Raw genomic sequence first — 20,018 nt, forward strand, 5'->3', positions numbered from 1 at the left:
TCAGGCTCGTGGCTGTGCAGCGGGCCTGGCGGGGGAGAGGCTAGACCGGCCTCTCGGAGTTCACAAAGCACCTTCGACCCTAACTCAAGTACCGCTGCTTGTCAGAGACCCAGACTGTACAGGGGCGTCGAAGGGACCTGCTCAGACCTTCCTGGCCTTGGCTCGTGCCCCTGCTCCCACGCCAGAAGCGCGGCTTTGGTGGTTTGGGATTCTTCTCTCTTATCAGTGTGGAAGAGCCGCCTCTGCCCGGCGCGCGCACGCTGCTGGGGAGCGAGGGCCTCTCTCCCCTTCTCTGGGGCCACGGGAGCGCGGTGCAGACCGTGTAGACAGTAGAGCAGGAAGGGCCCCAGTGACGTGAGTGTGCAGGCCACAGGCTGCCTCAGTGGGCCTCTCCTGTACACATCACGAGAAAGTATGCGGCCCACAAGGTCACTTCTCTCCAGCAGGCTCCGGGGTGAGCGGGAGACCTGCAGAGGAACCCGGGCGAGCTCTCGGGAGGAACGTGTGTGCGGCGGCAGAGGACAAGGACGGAGTGCCAGAGCCCCGTGGGAGCCGAGAAAGGAGCAAGGGGCCCACACCGGACACTGATCTTGTCCCCGGCTCCCTCCGAGCGTCCAAAGTTCGCAAGCCGCAGCCTTCTCTGCGCAGAGCCGAGGCGAGGGAGCGGGTGAGCTGAGAAGGCGCGAGGAGGAGGAGGAAGTGCTCACGGCGGGGGGTGGGGGGGCAGTAAGAAGGTGCGGGGCGTTCCTGTTCCACCGCCGGGAGCGGGTTCCTGGGCTCCCAGCATCAGCACCCGTGTGCGAGTCTAGAGCGGGGTTCCTGTGGTTTTCGTGTATAACCATTGGCCAAAAGCATCCTCCCAACAACGGGGTCTTCGGCCCCCAGGTCCTGGCGTCGTCGAGAGAAGCCCGTGGGGTGAGCTGCGCGCCTCTCCCCGCACCCAGGACTCAGGCCCAGGGCAGCTCCTGCTGTTACGCTTTCCTCCCAGGACCTGGCAAAGGCTGGCTCTCCAGGGCCCGGTGCGGTCACAAAGGGAGGCGTCTGCTCTGCACTCGGGGCAGTGCCCTCCACGTCGGTGCGCTCCGGCCCTTTCCCAGCCTTAGCCCCCCAGAGGGCAGGCCACAGCCCCACTTGGGCCGTGAACGCAGCAGCCGCAGAGGGGGCCTCACTCCACCGCTGGGACGCCAGGCCGAGGTTGGCTTGAGGCACAACTGGGCTCACCTGGAGAAGCCCAGTAAGACATAGAGTTCTCTTTACAGCCGAGACTCAGAATCGCTTTAGTTTCCGATAGCAAAGACGGTGAGGACACAGGCGCGCTGTGTCCAGCTCCCAAGGTGAGGTCGGCACGAGCCGGCGAGGTCAGCGCACTCGTGGCTTCACCTCCACGGACGTCTCGTTTCTTGTTGTGATAGCCTCGTGGGGCGGAGGTGACCATCGTCCAGTGCTTCCTGTAGAACATGGCCTGTCGGCACAAGACAGCAGGAGTCCTGGCCCGGGCTGCACTTGGCTATGGTGGCCAGAGTGAGGAAACCAGAGAATCAACGGCCTTTTGTTTCCTAATCTGCCCTCACGCGGCTCAGCCCGGCTCAGGACAGCCGCACGTCGCAGGCGCCTGGTAGGGGAAGGCCTGGCTGTTGCCCTCAGTCGCTCCCCAACCTTTTACCCCTGCGGCTTGGCTCAGCAGAGGTTTTCTGGATCCTTCTGGATGGGGTGTTTACAGGCTAGTGAGGTAGGAAGCACCAGGCCTTAGATGTGAGGTCCCCACGTGTCCCCATGTGGTCACGTTACTTAGAAGTCACTTGGTGGCCTTGAAGATGAGCTCCCTTTCCAGCTCTAGAGGGAGGCAAGCGGGGAGACCATGTGATCGAAAGCAAAGCCCTGGTGACTGGGGCTGGAGCCCTTGGGCCTCGAGAAGAGAGCCGACCACGGTGGGAGGGGTCTGCGTGGGAAGTGGCCATCGTTGTCCCCACTCGGGGACCTCAGCCAGGCTGTCTCACCGGACTCCCAGGGTTCAGGCTCGGTTTTGGTGAATGTAACCAGAGCGACAGAAACGTTGCACGAGGACGAGCTACTGACAGCTGCGCTCCAGAAGCTTTACTAGGAGAGTCCGATCTGCCTCACCGCGGGGCGGAGCCAGCCACGTCCGGCAGCCCACGGGCCCAGGACGCTCCCTGTGAACCTGCCCTCACAGCTCCCCTAACCCTGAAAGCCCATCTGCCTGCAGCAGACATGAGCATACCAGCCCCCACGGGCCCGCCCCACCGGAACTAGCAGTTCTGGGACCATGGGGGTCTAATGTTGGCTTCCCAGCCCCTGACCCCTGCCAGCAGGTGCAGCTTCCCATCACCAGGGCCACTCACATCACACACAGACGCAGCCCCACGGGGGCGGCGGGACACACCTGCCCGGTTCTCTCCTCTTCCGCTGCGTTTCACAAGCAAGGGATTGCCACCAAAGCTGTTTCATGTGCAAGGGATTACTGTGGCTTGGTTTTCCTTGCCTTTTTTTGTGTGTGGCTTTTTCTTTTTTGAGCATAAATATAGACTCATGAATTTTCATAGATTTAATGCAGTTTTACCAACTTGGGTGATTCTGCTTTTTGTGTTTTTGTTGTTGTTGTTGTTGTTTTTTAAAGATTTTATTTATTTATTTGACAGAGAGAGATCACAAGTAGGCGGAGAGGCAGGCAGAGAGAAAGAGGAGGAAGCAGACTCCCGGCTGAGCAGAGAGCCTGATGCGGGGCTCGATCCCAGAACCCTGAGATCATGGCCTGAGCCGAAGGCAGAGGCTTTAACCCACTGAGCCACCCAGGCACCCCTTGTGTTTATTTTTTATAGCTAATTCTCCCCCCCTCCCCCGCCAGTCCTAGCTAGAGAAAAAACTTTTAATCATATATTTTTTTTCCCTTAAGATTTTATTTATTTATTTATTTGACACACACAGAGAGAGAGAGAGAGAGAGCGCGCGCAAGGAAGGAGGAGCAGGCTCCCCGCTGAGCTGGGGGCCCCGTGCCGGGCTCCATCCCAGGATCTGAGATCATGACCTGAGCTAAAGGCAGAGGCTTAACCCACTGAGCCACCCAGGCGCCCCCATTTAATTACATTAAAAAAAATTTTTTTTTTTTAGACAGGACTAGAAAGTTGTTTACTGAAATCCAGTTAACGCGGGTTTGGGTAGTGTGTTTAAGGTGACTTTTACAACTAGAATGAGCTTCTATTTAAAGGAAGAAAACCCGGGGCGCCAGGGCGGCTCCATCGGTTTGGCGTCTCGCTCTTGGTTTCGGCCCAGGTCGTGGTCTTGGGACTGTGGGTTGAGCCCCGCGTCGGGCTCCGCACTCGGCCAGGAGCCTGCTTCAGGCGCGCTCCTGTTTCCGTCCCCATCCGTGTCTCTCCCAACTGATGACTTCGGGCTAAACGAGGCAACTCGGCCATTTACTGTTTTCATTTCTAGCATCGGCACCTACCTACCCAGTTTGACTTTTTAATCTTGGACGTTTTGTCTTGGGCACCTTCTGACTTTTCTCCATCAGTAAACATGGTGCCCAGCGTTCCCGCAGACCGCGCTGTGGACCCAACACCGAGGCTGGCACTGCAGAAATTCGAACAGTCCTCTCCGGGGACTCGCCTCTGACCGTGCGAGGCTGCGCCTCACTTTGCTCGGGGACGTTCTCGGGAGATGTGTCTCCGGGGGACCTGCAGATCCCACAGGGAAGCAAAGGCGACTTAGGGAAAAGCAAACTCTAGGGTTTTGTCTGAAATTTTCCCCATAAGAAGTCAAAACGCTTTATTCATGTCTTTTGTAGCACAATTAAATACCCTTTGAGTATAGTGATCATAGTTAAGTACTTGCCACCTTTTAGGGACTCTAGTTTTTTACTTAAAAATACAGACAAAGAGGGATGCCTGGGTGGCTCAGTCGGTTAAGCATCTGCCTTCGGCTCTGGGCTCTGGTCACCATCCCAGGGTCCCGGGATAGAGCCCTGCATGGAGCTCCCTGCTCAGTGGGTGGTCTGCTTCTCCCTCTGCCTCTTGCCCTGCATGTTCTCTCTCATTCTCTCTCTCTCTCTCAAATAAATAAATAAAATCTCAAAAAAAGAAAAAAATACAGAGGAAGAAATCCAAGGCCAAAGGTGCTTACTTTGTCTCAGCGACAGCACTTTCAGCCAGACTGAGCTGGAAGCCGGGGAAGGGTGACGCGGGGCGGCCAGTGCGAGCTCCCCCAGGGCGCTGCAGCAGGCTAGGGAGCGCCCTGGGCACGCCCCAGCCCCTTCCTGGCCGCGTGTCTCCGCGCTCCGCGATCAACAGCGGAAGTGGCACGAGGAACACACAGTGACAGACGAGCTCAACGGTGCTTGTAAAATAGCCTGAAAAATTCTGGACCCATGAGGGAGAACTCGGCTAATTTTATTTAAAACTAAAAAGTCTTCCTTTTCCTCTAGAAAGGAGAGTCTGACAAGCCCCCAAAGGAAGTGTCTGGTTTTCGGTGTTGGTGTCAGCAGTCCCAGATGAGATGTGACGTCATGGGTAGATCTGGGCCCCTCGGCTGACAGGCGGTTCCAGGGAGAACGGGGGAGACGCCCAGCTCCCCGGGACATCCGCAGGGGAACGTGTGTCATAAGCCCAGCCCAGAGGGGTTAAGCAGCCCTTATGGATTTTAGGAAGTTCCCAAACTCCATTTATTTCTCTCTCTCTCTCTCTCTCTCTCTTTTTTTTTTTAAAATAAGATTTTATTTATTTATTTGACAGAGATGACAAGTAGGCAGAGAGGCAGGCAGAGAGAGAGGAGGAAGCAGGCTCCCTGGAGATGCGGGGCTCCATCCCAGGAGCCTGAGATCATGACCTGAGCCGAAGGCAGAGGCTTTAACCCACTGAGCCACCCAGGCGCCCCTGTTTCTCTTTTTTAAGGTAACTCGAGCGAGTTAGCACAGAATGTCCTCTTGTGTTTTCAGGAGCGTCCCGTTCCCTGTTGGGCTCTGGCTCCCAGCGTACCTGCCCGGGGGCAGTTGGGCTTCCCGGTGGACGTGACCGTCCCAGGAGGCCAGCTCCCACAGGACAGCTGCCTGGCGCCCACTGCTGAGAACCAGGCTCACGGCGGCTGCAGGAGGCCAGGCTCCCGCGGCTGGCAGCTTGCCCATCTGCCCTGGCCCACACTGCGGGGGCGCGGGTCCTGGAAGCCCCGTCTCAGAGCTCTTCCCATTCTGCAGGGACTGCGTAACCTGCGGTAAATTCCTCTTCTGCCCGCACGGGTCAGAGTACATGCCCTTAGCCGTGAAGGACTCTAACCGACCTCACACAGGAACACGACTTTGAAGTCCTCGTGTCCCCAGTTCCTGATGAGAAATGAGCGGAGGGCCATGCCCATCTGGCAGTAGCTCTGACAATTATCAGGAAGCACCGTCTCCCTGAGGAAGACCGGAGGAGCGGGCCCAGAGGCTGCTGCGACCCGTGACTCGGGCTCTCCACGCATCAAAAATTCAAACGTCCTGGACATGGAGGTGTAAGACCTGAGCAGCTCGTGCGGCCAGGTAAGTGCATGTCGACATTCGACTCCAGTCGAAGTCTGAGTGAGATTCCCGCAGGAATCGCGGAACGTGGGGGTTGGGGGGTGGGGAGCAGTAAAGTGGCGCTAGGCCAGACAGGGACAAGGGAAAACCACATGCAGGAGCACTACAGCAAAACCCAAGAATAGCAAATGCAGAAAGAAAATTCTAAAAGATTCCAGAGAAAAAGAATATGTCACCTATAAATAGGTTGACCAGACGAGCTAGAAATAAATAAACCAGGTGGCTTAGTTCCGCCACGACCTCGCTGGTTAACACCCACTGCCCAGACTCACTGCCCATGGTCAGTGAGTCCCCTTCCCTCTCAGAAGTCTCCTGACCGAACCACAAATTACTTCTTCGCCTGCCTACCAAGGCATGAAAAATCAGACGTCTCAATAGCAAAGTGGTATGCGAGGACAATGGTGTAATGTTTCTAAGGTATTAAAAGAACTCTGAATGTTAAAAATGTATTCAAATTGTCACTTGGATGTGAGAGTGTAATAGAAATACTCTCTCTCATATAAAGCCCCGCAAGTTTGCCACACGTTGGAAATGCTCTTGGAGGAAGAACTGGGGTAGGAAAAGAAACAGATCCTGGAGCCTGTTAACGAGACGTGGGGTTCAGGGAGATGAAATACCAGTGGAAAGTCCATTACAGGGTCGAAACAGGAAGCAGACCGTGTGCACAACAGTGGCGCTGTGGACAGACAACCAGGGTGGGGGGTCGGGGCGGGGTCGGAGCAGCTTCCTCTACCCCCGCAGCCCAGCGACCGGGGAGGGCTGGCCTCCTGCCCCCGGCGGGTGTGCGAGCTCGCGAGCGGACCCCCGTCAGCCCCGCGGTCAGGTGAGACCGCAGCCCTGCCCTGCACCCGGACTGCAGCCTGAGGACACCCCTGCAAGGGGGGACCTTGTGACCAGCCAAGCTGCGCGCAGACCACGACCCCACAGACGCCGTGAGGATGGCTGTTTGCGGCTGGAAGCGATCACACCAGGAGGCCGTGCGTGACCCGCCGGTACAACCTGCAACCCCAACGATTAAAAACCGTGTCTGTGTGGGCAGTAGCGCGCTTGCCGCGGCGTCGCTTCTTACCGAACAGTTACAGAAAGGGCCTGAGCAGCTGCCAAGAAAACCGGGCAACACGGCGGGGCGTCGCGCCCTTGTAACGGAGAGAGCGAGCGCGGGGCCGCCAGGAACTGAGGCGGACGGACGGACGGACCACAGAATCTACCAGGTGAGCAAAGCACACAAAGCAGCCTCGCTAGGAAGGAAGGGGTGAGGCCAGTATCCATACCTGATCTTTTGTGCAAAAGACCCCAGGAAGTGCAAACCAGGAACTAATGAGTCGCCTGCCTGGTAGGGAATGGAGGAAAAGCGTCCACCTGTGTTTGGGTGTGTAATTTTCAAAAAAAATCCTGCCAAAAATAAACTCTTAAAACGGGCGGGGCTGTGGGGGACCCCCAGTGCAATGCTGCAGCAGGAAGGGCCCCCGCCGGTGTTCCGAGCGAAGCTGGGAACTGCAGAAGCCTGGGGAGAAACGGAACGGACCCGGTCGCTTTGGAGCCCCGAGTACCCACTGCTCCTTGTGAAGCCGGAGGAAGAGACCTCGCACCCGCGCCGGACTCTTCGGGAAATGTGTTTTCGACCACCCTGCCGGCGAGGAGTTCTGAAACTGTGTTGGGTTTATCTGGGACCCAGCAAACACGTACATGTACTGTGGAGGACCAGAGCCGGTTTCTGGCTCAGAAAAAGATGATACACGGGGCGAAGCGGGCGTCTGAGACGGACTTCGTGACGGTGTCTGCGTGGGGTTCCCGCAGCTCTACCCGCTCGCTGGGCCGGATGCCCGCTTGCAAGCATGAATTTCCCAGAAGAGGAACCGGGGCTCCCTGGGAAATGGTGGACTCCAGGTGGGGTGCGGGAAACACGGCCCGAGTCTGGCACACTCTGTGGTGCCAGAAATGAAGGAAGCATTCAAACGGCGCGGGCGCGGGGAACCCAGGAGCCGCTTGGAGCCCCCAGGCCCGGGCACACCGAAGCATCGGATGACAGCAGCCACAGCTCGGAGGAAGGTCAGCACCCGGAGGGCCGTGGTCCTACAACCGAACCACCCATGAATGAGGGAATGAATGGACACGCGTGTGCGCGCACACACACGTGTACGTGCATTCGTGGGGACCATGGGGCCTCTCCGCCTACAACAGAATGCCACAGACATGCGAGACACGTGATGGAAATTCCCCCTCGGCCAACAGCATGGGGACACTGGGCGCAGCCCAAGTCATCGCTGGTGCCGACCTCAGAGGCCGGAAGCGTAAGGAGAAATGACAGTTGCGCTGTCAACCTGTCTCCGCCCAGGTGTGCATGAATGACACTGGAAAGCAGCCATGCCACGTGAAGGAATCTGGTGGCCGGCACCTTGCCCAGGACATCCAGGTTAGCAGTATCTGTAATAAGATACAGACTCACCAGGCCCTTCCTGGTAGGATGCACTAAGAATTCTCACAACCTCGGGGTGCCCGCAGGACTCAGTGGGTTAAACCTCTGCCTTCGGTCCAGGTCGTGAGCCAGGGGTCCTGGGATCGAGCCCTGCATCAGGCTCTCTGCTCAGTGTGGCTTGGCTTCTCCTTCTGCCCCTCCCCCCACCCCAGTCCTGTACCCATGTGCTCACTCACTCTCTGATAAATAAAAATCTAGAACAAAACAAAAAAACAGGCTCACGACTTCACTCTAATCATGAGGAAATATCAGATTAAACCCAGAGCCAAGAACATTTACAAAATAAGGGAGCACTAATCTTCCAAAGTGTTAAGGTTACGAAAAATAAAGGCAGGAGAGCAGCCGCAAGCTGGAGACCCGCCCCCAAACGCGGGGCGGTAGTGGACCCTGTCCTGGAGAGCAGCAGGCTGGCGGGAAGGTGCAGGAGCAGGATAAGATCTGCAGGTTGGTGAGCTCAGTGCACCGGCCCCGGCCTGCCGGCTTCGGTCCCAGCGGCCTGGTTGTGTAAGATGTCAACATTAGGAAATTAGGGGAAGGGTAGAAGCAAACTCTACTGACGTTTGCAACAGTTCTGTGAGTCCACGATTATTTTGAAAGCAGACATCTCACGGGGCAAAGACCAGCTGCTGCAAACGTGATGACACGAGGTCAGCTAGTGTCTACGGAGCACGGCAGACGCTCCAAGCACGGCAGACGCTCCAAGCACGGCACACGCCGCCCGTCCCCCTCCCACGCGAAGAGCGGAGGCGAAGAGGTGCACCAGCTCCGTCAGACCAGAACCCGCCCCCCAAGCCCTAAGCACCACTGTGGGTCTCATTCCCAGTCACCCCGGAGCAGTCACGGAACAGGACAAGTTCGGATGCGGTCGCGGCCGCAGCCACGCTAGCTAAGACGCTTGTCTCCTCCCTTCCAGCCGGCGCGCCCAGCCCGAACTGGAGGGACACACACAGTTGCCATCCTGTGGGCAGTCAGGGCCCGGCAGTCCTTCCAGAAAACCCTGGACACGAAGTTCATTTCCTAGGGGTGGCCCTCGACCCCTTGCTCTTTCTCCTGTTCCAGAGACACGTGTGGGCTGCTCCACGGCGGAACTGCGATGGTCGAGGCCAAAAGTAAGAAAGGGAATGGAGGCTCCTGACCGTGGGAGAAAGGGAAAGAAGAAAAAGAGGGGGCGTCCGGGTGGCTCAGATGGTTAAGCGTCTGCCTCTGGTCCAGCTCAGGTCATGATCCCAAGGTCCTGGGATCCCCCACATCGGGCTCCCTGCGCAGCGGGCAGCCTGCTTCTCCCTCTGCCTCTGCTGCTCCCTCTGCTTGTGCGCGCCCTCTCTCTGTCAAATAAATAAAATCTGAAGAAGAAGAGAAAGGACGAGGGAAAGAGGGAGTGCGGGGAGAGGGACGAGGGACAGACACAGAAAACGTTCACCGTAGCCCAGAAGGCTGACCTACAGCCTCACGGTTCGAGGACGAAATTCCTGCTGGTTGCTCCATCCTTAAAGGGTCCCGTGACTGCCCGCAAGTCACCCACCGTTAATACCCAACCAGCAGAGAAATCCTGTGAAAGCAGTTTTACACATAGAAATGGGAAGCCGTTCCGACCTGATACCCCTGCACGGCTCCCCCCGCCTGGGCTCTAAGAAGCACCAGCGTCACACAGCAGAGGGGCAGCCCGCTGTGCCCCCGGGCCTGTCCCCGCTTCTCAAATCAGCTCCCTGAGTTGCACCTTAAAAAGCATCTCAAGAATGCTTTCCTGGCCCCGCGTCAGAAGGGAGGGAGGGAGGGAGATAAAATCTCCTGTGCCATCCACCTACGTGCACTGGTCACTTTGGTCAGCTGAGGTCTCTCAGGGACACAGTCGCCGGGCTGTGGGGCGAAGGGGCGCAGCGAGCAGTAGGCAGCACCTGCACCAGGACCGGAAACAGGCAAACACTTGCCTCCGGAATGCCTGCGGTCCCCAGGGACAGAGATCTGCCGTCCCACGCCCCCACCCCCACCCTCACCCCCCTGCCCCCGCGAGACTATTTTGTGGCAAAATTTCGCCACCTTGTGGCCTCACAAGATCTGAGCACTGAGGTCACGAGCGGTACATTGGGATTCAAGTTAAGCTAATATTTGTTGTAAGAAATATAAAAACACCTTCCAAATACATACACCCACCTTATTGGAATGTCCCTCTTACTGCTAAGGCGCACGTGCGGACCCAGGACGAAGAGCTCGCCGACGGGGCACGTTCGGCATCTGGGCCAGGCCAGGCAGGTGCAAAGACAGACAAAAGGGCTTGGATTGTGCAACCTGCACATTTCGTAACCAGCCCCTCTGCTAGTGACCCTTGCAAACACAAAAGTCTACCCCCAACGGACCTCCACCTCCGTAAACATATCCAAGTAGCTGGCGAGCACAGGAGGCTTTTCCCGGTGGGCAGGATGCCTGGGAGCCCGTCCTCACCACCTCCCACCTAGCCCACCAAGAGTTTGTTGATTTGGGTGTCATTTTCTGCATTCTAGTCTGGCTAAAAGACAGCCAGAAAACAACAAAACAAAGCCAAAGGGGCGCCGGGGTGGCTCAGTGGGTTAAGCATCTGCCTTTGGCTCAGGTCATGATCTCAGGGTCCTGGAACCGAGCCCCGCCTCGGGCTCTCTGCTCAGCGGGAAGTTAGCTTCGCCCTCTCCATCTGCCCCCTCAGTGCTTGTGGGCTCTCCGCCCCTACTGTTCATCAAATATATAAAATCTTATAAAAAAAAAAAAAAGAGGAGAGAGTATAATTTCTAAGTGAACGAGTATTTTTAAAATATTTTACTTATTAATTTGAAAGCGAGTGAGAGAAAGAACACCAGCATGAGTGGGAAAGGGAGGGAGGAAGAGAAGCAGACTCTCCCCAGCAGGGAGCCCGATGCGGGGCTCGATCCCATGACGCTGGGCTCATGGCCTGAGCCGAAGGCAGATGCCCAACCAACTGAGGCACCCAGGCGTCCCCTCTGTGTGAACTTTTAAATACGTGGGGCTGTTCGGTTTGGTTTTTTAGAGAGAGAGAAAGGACGGGTAGAGGGAAAGGAAGAGAAAGAATCCGAAGCAGGCTCCACACCCAGCACGGAGCTTAACTCTGGGCTCCATCTCACAACCCTGAGATCGTGACATGAGCCCAAATCAAGAGACGGATGCTCAACTAACTACATGCCCCAGACTTCCCTAGTGAACCTTTAGAATCATAACTTTTGTTCACTCATTTGTGCAAAAAAATATTAATGGATAATCTACTATGTTACGTGATTATCCTGCACTTTGGGGATATATGAAGAGAGACAGATAAAACAAACAACCCAGGATAATAAAGATCTGGTACCTGAATCTGAGAACTTCTCCTGCAGGGAGAAACTCATCCCTCTCACTAGGAAAACATACTGTGCCAAGGTCACAGATACAACAGCATGACTTTATTACCAAGGGAAAATGACAAGCCCCAACTCTGATCTTGGGAAAACCACGTCAAGGGCTGAACGACCTTGAACCTGACCAAACTCCCCTACAGCCTTTGGAAGAGCAAACCCTACGTAATGCTACCCACCACCTTCAGGGCAAGCTGGCGAGCCCACTGCATCGGGTGACCTCACCAGGTGTGCTCCAAGTGCGAAGCTTCTGGAGGGCTCACCGACGGGCTGGTTAGAAAACGGGGGTGCACAGCTCTCAGAGGACGCTGCCTCTTGCGATGACTGTCACACACCATGTCATCAGTATTGGCAGAAATATGAACTTCACATCAGCACTGAGAACTCACAGTTTTCCATTGAACTTTTTAGGGACTTTCATCAGCATCCATTGCCCTGACTTCACTTAACCACGCTCTGTACGCAGCAGAAGGAAAGGCCCTGTGGGAAGTTTTACAAAACACGTCCACAGCCCCGGTGATGGGAAAGCGAAGCAGACTTGGTCACTGTGGCCGAGTTCAGTCCATCTTCTGACATTCAAATACGGATTGTTCTGGAAGGAACAATCTGGCGCCCAACGAGGTCAGCAAATGTAAGAGTGCCGACTGCGGAGCAAGACCCCAACCCATGCATTTCTCATGTGAATGTTCTTTGCAACAACACAAAACTGTTCTTTCATTTTTTTCCCTCCTGTGATGATCTAAACAGTTTAGCACAAAATTGCAGTTCATTTTCTTATCCAGAGAATAGAATTTCCAGAAGATGCCATCAACAAAAAAATGCATGTAGTTATGTTTATTTCCTAAGGAGAGACATGAAGTTAAGACACAAAGCCGTCTGCACAGGATCACAGCCAGCAAGCGGCCGCGCTGGAGCACAAGCAGTGGTTTACCCAGACAAACGATGCCCAGACCCATCACTCACTGACGGGGCTCGTGGCGCGTACCCGGTGCCGCTCTAACACCCCCACTTGTGTGATCGCGTTTCATCCTTACGACATCCCTATGATGTCCGTTCTGTTAGGATTCCCAATTTACAGAGAAGAAAACAGAGACAAGCATGAAGTGCTACGTGAGAGTCCGCATTCAAACAGACAGCCCTCGACGTTGAGACGAGCTGTCGCCGAGCTGTCCCTAAGGTCACTTCCTGGTCGTCAGCCAAGTCAGCAGGTTGCTAAGCCTTTCTGGCTACCCAGCCGCGCTGGCCTCTCCCCCGCCCCACCCCGAGTCTCGGCTGTTGCTGACCTTGCGGAGCTCCCAACACTGGCCTCGCAGTGGGCCGCACACGGGTGCTCACCTGTCCTCGGTCACTGGGCCGACCCCTCTCATACATAACCTTGGATGGGCCCCCTGAATACTGGTTGAGTCCCTCTCTGGGACCCCCCTGAGGCAGCTCCCAGCCCAGGACGGGCGGGCGCAGAGAGAAGGGCGCTCTGTAGACCTGGAGACGTCGAGGAGGCTACTTGGATTCTTGGTTCCTCTGCCCACAGTGCCCCCGACATTTCCCCGACGTGTTGGTCCTCTGTCCTGCACGCAGCTACCGGCTGTGTGTGTCCTGCAGAACCCGGCTGGGGCAGGCTGCGAGGACCAGACCTGTTTGTAGGGGAGGCCCGCACAGGTGTGAAGGCTGAGGGGCCACCGCCTGCCTTTCACTGGTCACGCGGGGCCTGGCACGGGGCGTGGGTCAGAGCAGGGAAGCCAGGCTGCAGAGAGGCAAGGACATTTTTGCTGCTAAGAGGGATGTGGCTCGGGCTCGGCAGAGACAGCTGAGATGGGGGAAAGGAGCAGGAAATCAATAGGTTTTGAAAGGGAAACCTCTGAAATTTGGCAGCAAATTCTTGTTTCCGTACAAGAATCCACCTCCTGAATGAGGCCTTGGAATCACCCTCTCTGCGAGCCTCCGTGGAGACGCCAGGGGACACTCCTGTCTGGACACAGTCCTGGGCGTATTCCCCCCCGAGGGTCCTGCGAGCGGGAGGCCGTCCTGTGTGAGGCCGACCAGGGGCCCGAGACTCTGCATTTCCCACCGGCCTGCAGGCGCTGCTGGGCTGCCCTCGGGGACCAGAGTTTAAGTCGCGAGGGTCTGATGTGGGAAGTTAGAGTCCGCTGTATGCCATCATGCTTTTGTTCATCTCTATTACATCTTATTACAAAAATGATCTAGAGCTCTCTGAGGACGCAGCGGCACATTTTCCTTCTCCGATTACAGTATCAAGTATGCAGTAAACACGTATCAAGTACAGTATCAAGTACACAGTAAACGCGCAGTAAACGCAGTAAATGCGTTTGTCAGGAGGCGGACAACACGGCTGTTTTCAGAAGGACACAGCAGGGAGCAGAGTTCTGTGCTTAGGGAAACAGCCTCCCGCTGCCCCCTTCCAGGAGACGGGATCCGGGGAAGGTGCTTTCTCTCAGGGGGCATCGAGGTGTAAAAATTTCTCTCTTGGAAAGACATAATGCCCAATAGCCATTGAAAAATTACCTTTGTGTCTTTATTATTTTATTTTTAAGTTTTTAAAGATTTTATTTCTTTATTTGAAAGACACATCACAAGTAGGCAGAGAGGCAGGCAGAGACAGAGAGAGAGGGAAGCAGGCTCCCTGCCGAGCAGAGAGCCCGATGCGGGGCTCGATCCCAGGACCCTGGGACCATGAACTGAGCTGAAGACAGAGGCTTTAACCCACTGAGCCACCCACGTGTCCCTGTGTCTTTTTTAAAAATAATAACACTTACGGGCAAAATTTAGGGGCAGGGTATTTTCAATAAAATGCAGATCCCCAGGAGGAAACACCTCCCTCCCTCACCATTTGGAGACTGACACGGCTCAGCCAACGAGAACTGAGTGTCAAGGCAGATGGGGCTTTGCTGGGCGCAGTTAACACGTGCAGCCAAGATTCTGGATCTTGTCTATGGTAATGGGGGATGTCCCACGAGCACCCATGGCAGAGGAGATGCCTGGTGTCGTCGGGCTATTTGAACACTCATGTGTCCCCTGAAGCGAGAGCGACGGAACTGTCGGACTCTGGTGGCCCCGGGAGACTGGCTGCCTTGCTGGTCTTAGACAAAGGACCTCGCAGGACCTCACAGCGCCCCCCTCCCCCACTCGCGGCTCCTGACCTTTGTGCAGACAACTCTCCTGCCCACATGCTTCCGGGGTGCAAGGAAGGACGGAGCAGGGCAGAGGGAGAAGCAGGCCCCCCGCTGAGCAGGGAGCCGATGCAGGACTCGATCCCAGGACCCTGGGATCATGACCTGAGCCAAGGGCGGATGCTTAATGGACTGAGGCCCCCATGGGTCCTGAGTGAGTGAACTTTCTAAAAACCACAAACCTGATGTTCAGGTTCACATTCAATGTGACAAGTTCAGCAGCTTCCCTTCTTGCAGGGGCGGCATCCCAGATCCTTAACGAGGTCGCTGAGTGTTCACGTCCCTCCAAGCTTCGGACATCGAAGCCCTAATCCCCAGTGCGGTAGTATTAGGAGGGGACTTCTGGGGGAGATGAGGGTAGATTAGGTCACGAGAGTGGTGTCCTCCTGGTGGAATTAATGTCTTTTAAAAAAGACAGAGACACCAGAACTTCCTTTCTGCCCAGCATGTGAGGACACTGGGGACCATCCACAAGCCAGGAAACGGGCCCTCAGCAGACACTGAATCAGCGGCGCCTTGGCCTTGAACTTCCAGCCCGCAGAGCCGTGGAACAGAAATTTCCATAAGCTGCAGTATTTGTTGTGAGAGCCGGAACCGACCAGGGCGGCATCTTCAAGGCTTCTGCAGTCAGCTCCTTCCCACCTCCCGGAACTCGCTTCTGCCTCTGTGTGGCTCATACCAGCCAAACAACGTACACTCACAACTTTCTTCCTGTTTCAGTTCTGCTAAGTTCCTTCCCAGCTCAAGGTCTTGTATGAGCGGTTCCCTCCTCCTGGAGTTGCTCTGCACAGTCTGTGCCCACTCGTTCCTGAGGTCTCAGGGGCCTGTCCTGCCCGCAGAGACCAGCAGAGCTCCTAGGAGCAGCTCTTGCAGAAACCTGCGCGGCCTTACAGAGCCCAGCTCCCAAATGCAACTAACTCCGTAGCACATCATTATTTTTTAAATTAATACACCACTGGGGGAGCAGTTTTAGGCTTCCTAGAAAATGGACAGAAAGTAGACTTCCCATATATTACCTCCCCCCCTCCCTCTCCCCCTACTATTAAATCTTGCTTGGGGCTTGTTAGTGTTTGTTAGAATTGAGGAGTCAACTGATACATTGTTGCTAACTGAAGTTCCTTTTCTACACCAGGGCTCCTTTCTTGCCTTGTACATTCTATGGGCTTTGATAGAAGTTTGACAACCTGTATCCCCCATGTCAGTGTCCTACAGAACAGTTTCACTGCCCTAAAGTTCCCTTGTGCTCCACCTCGGCCACCCCTCTCCCCAGCCCCTGGCAAACACCGATCTTCTCGATGTCTCTGTAGTTTTACCTCTTCCAAATGTCATGTGGTTGGGATCTTACAGGACAGGACGTAGCCTTTTCAGATTGGCTTCTTGCACTCAGGAATGTGCATTTAAGTTTTCTCCGTGTCTTTCATGGCTTGATAGCTTATTTCTTTTTAGGACTGAGTAATATTGCATGGCCTGGCCGTGCCCCACTTTGTTGACCCATTATGATGACCTCTTAAAGCCTCTTCTCTCTCAGCTGGCTCCGTCACGGGGCAGGGACAGGACTTCTGTCACTTGTCCTTGCACCTGTGCTGCCGACTCAGGGAGCACGACCACATGGGACATACTCAAGGGATAATTGCTCATTAGTTAACATCCAGATTTATTTTCTCCCCTCTAGTCAACCCGAGATGTCATATGGAAGCAATTCATACCTCAGAATCTTTATCATGGTCTAGTTATTGTCACTCATTTATTCATTAGAGGAACCCACGCTGAGCTTCCATCCAGCGCCGGGCTCTCGGCCACGGGATGGGGACCGGACACGCACCAGGCCATCCAGGGTAGCAGCTGTCCGGGGACAGGCATTAGCAGAGTGACTAGCAGCAAGTCGGCGCAGGACAGACAGCAGCTAGGAGACCATGGGGAGGGGCACATGGCCATGTCTTGGGAAGTCCGGGAAGGCTCTCCAAGGACACCCACAGGTCAGGTGAGAACCGGCGAAGAGAAGAAGCTTGGAGGAGCTGGGGGTGGGGGACAAGGCATTTTGGGGAAGTAAGATTTCAAGCAAGGAGAACTGAGTAGATAGAGAAAGGCTTGGAGGTGGGGCACAGGTGTCCCAGACTCTGAGCAGGGTGGCCTGGCGAACCGTGTGGGTTTCTGAGTGTGTTTATACAGTGTGTGTGTGTGTGTGTGTGTGTGTGTGTGTGTATGCTCATGCACACGTGTGCACACGCACACTTTGTGCAGAGAAGGTGGTCATGCGCGAGGCTGGGAAGAGGACTGACCTGTTCTGTATATTACGCTAACTTACTTCGTCCTTTACGATGATCACTGTGCCCTTTATTCTAAGAACATGGGGGGAGTTGAAGGTTTTTAAGCAGAGGAATGAGTGGGACAGATTAAAAAGGACCTCCATGTCAAAAAATTAAGAAACAAATAAAAAAAATTAAAGGGCTCCCCAGCCAGTGCACAGAGAGTGGCTGTGCGTGGGGCCTGACCAGTTGTGCCAGACAGAGGTGAGGGCGACCACCTGTGTGCCTTGTGTCTCCTGGGACTTCCTGGCTTCTGTGTCTGCGTTCCCTTCGGGCCGTCATGCCTCTGGATCAACAGCTCAGGATCCCTGCTCACTCAGCAGCAGCGCATAATCGGCCACTTCCCTCCTGTCGCCTTCCCGGCAGCGGTGGTCCGCGCAGCTCACTCTGTTTCCGAGGGCATGTCAGCAGCAGAGCCAGGAAATGCAAGAGGGAGAACTAAGGTCTTTTTGGAAAAACAGGAAGCATGATTAGAACTTCGGCTGTTTTTCCTGAGGCCTGTCTCGTCTCATCTCCGCTCAGTTGTGTAACTTCTAAGCAACTACCAGAATCTCCATTTTCTCACCCACACCTTGACCAGCAGTCCTGCTCCCTCAGCTCAGGCCCACCTGGCTCCGCTCTGACCCGGACCCCTGCTGCTGTGAAGTGCTCAGGGAACTCGGGCCACAGACCTGCTCCCTGGTAACTGATTTGTTCCTTCACAAAGCAGGGGAGGGAGGCAGCCCTCAGTCCTTAAGGAAGATACGATGTTGCTACTTGTATCAAGATTTGCTACCATGTCCAGAGAAGTAAGTGGTTGAGACAAGCTCAAGAGAAAGAGTTAAAAAACCAAGGGGTAAACATTATGCCATCTACCTAAACTTGGGGATCCTGCACTCTTTCCAAGGTACTTCTAACTGCTCAAGTTCAAGTGTCATTTACTACCTGAACCCTGAAGAGTGGGGGACACATTTGATGCTTCCTACCAAGTGCGATATGAGAGCTTAGAGATGGGAAGAGGACATTTTGAAGGCTCTACAGTCTCTTCTTTCAAAATGCTGGAAATGCTGCCGTGGGGGAAGGGGCCCCCATCCCTGTATGGTGCTCGTCTCCCAAGAAGCCATCTGGAAACAAGCCTCATTCACCAAAAGTGGGAATAAGCGGTGGGGGTTTGTGTACCGGGTCCCTCAGAAGCAGAGTTCCTAGCACGGGATGGAGGGTCCCATCTGGAGGGTGGGCTGGGCCTGTAGAAAAGACCAGCTCCAGCTCCCACGGCCCATACCCCCAGTGGGGAGACCTCTGACCTGACCTCCTCTCTGGCCCGGTTTTTGTCTCCTTCACTCTTGCTTTCCTGGTGTTCCGTGAAGAGAGGGAGGCGGGGATGGAGGTGGAGGAGGGGCGCTGATTTCCGGTGTGGAGACCACAGTCCCAGGGGAAGCGGCCGGGCCGTGGCCTCCTCCTGCAACTCTACACAGCACTTAGCACTAGGCCTGGAGGACCACTTAAAACAGTGAAATCATAAACCAAAGGGGCCCCGGGGTGGCTCAGTGGGTTGAACACCTGACTCTTGGTTTTGGCTCAGGTCATGATCTCAGGGTCTCGAGATTGAGCCCCTGGTTCGGCTCTACGCTCAGTGGGGAGCCTGCTTGAGATTCTCTCCCTCTGCCCCTGCCCCAACTCATGCTCAAGCTCTCTCCTCAGATAAATAAGAAAAATCTTAACAGAAGTCTTAGAAAATAGAAATCACCAACAAAAAGCACAAAAATGTGAAAAACGTGGCATTAAATAGACCACAAAAAAATGGCACCTGTTTACGGTCTGAGCTGAAACAAGACGGGGGAGCATGATCTCACCCCCTCTTAGCTGGGACCATGTGCCCCAATGATGCAACTTTTATGCTGTTCTGCACCTGCCTTCAGTGACTGTGAAAACACTCGCAAGTGTTGTCTTGGGGGTTACAAATGAACTTTGACAAGTAGGCAAACTTGCAAATACAGAATCTATGACAGATCCATTGTAGCAATATTTTATTCAATCCTTACAACAACCTGCAAGGTAGGAATTGTTATCACCTTGATTTTCACACATGAGAAGGTGAAACTGTAGGCTGCTTGCTCAACATCCCAGAGTTAACAAAGCAGGGAAGCCAGGACTCTAACCCAGGCAGTCTGGCTTCTGAGCCTGGATTCCACCATTTTACTGTTTGCATTGGGGGCTCGCAATGTTAGTACTCTTTGTGCGGTACTTTTCAAGAAACTAAGCCTGGCTTGGGTTACAAGAAGTGAAAAAGCCCAAAGAACATTCTTAAACATTCGGTATTATTTTCCAAGTAAAATTTCTCATACCCAAGTACAGGTTGAAACATAGGAAATTGTTCTTTTTTAGGTTGAAAGTATTTTAACTAGCTTTCCAAGGTTTTACAGTTGGTTCGCCAGTTTTACATGGTTCAATCTCCTATATCCTTGGAAAGCCTTCTGTCCGTTACTAGAGATAGCCGTTTGTTTTGTCGTTTTGCATATGGAAAGCTAAAGTTACAGTCTTTACAGAAGGTACAGATGTACTTACTCTTTTATTAATTAGAAGCATAGAGATTTATCTTATAACAGATGTTTATCATCTATTTTGTCATCTTTTAAAATTAAGGACAGGGGCACCTGGGTGGCTCAGTGCGTTAAAGCCTCTGCTTTCTGCTGAGGTCGTGATCCCAGGGTCATGGGATTGAGTCCTGCATCGGGCTCTCTGCTCAGCGGGGAGCCTGCTTCCTTTCCTCTCTCTCTGCCTGCCTCTGCCTACTTGTGATCTCTGTCAAATAAAATAAATAAAATCTTAAAAAAAATAAGGACAAAAAGATAAGATCTCACACTTTAGTATAAGAGGCCAAATGTAAGTATTTTCTGCTCCAAAGATGCTGAGAATTGGAATGCTTTATCTGAGCAAGTGTATGATCTGCTTTTTTAGGGTTTTTAATAACATCTGTATTTATCTGAGATCAGATAAAATCTCTACCGAAGGCAGTATGATGGTTAATAAAGGTCCTCAGGGATCACATTTTAATTTTAAGATTTTAGGAATCTGGATGATGTGACAAAACAAAGTAAGAGACATTTTCATTATGATCTTACCAACCTCAAA

This window comes from Mustela erminea, chromosome 4 (genome assembly GCF_009829155.1).
Source record: "Mustela erminea isolate mMusErm1 chromosome 4, mMusErm1.Pri, whole genome shotgun sequence".
Taxonomy (NCBI): Eukaryota; Metazoa; Chordata; class Mammalia; order Carnivora; family Mustelidae; genus Mustela; species Mustela erminea.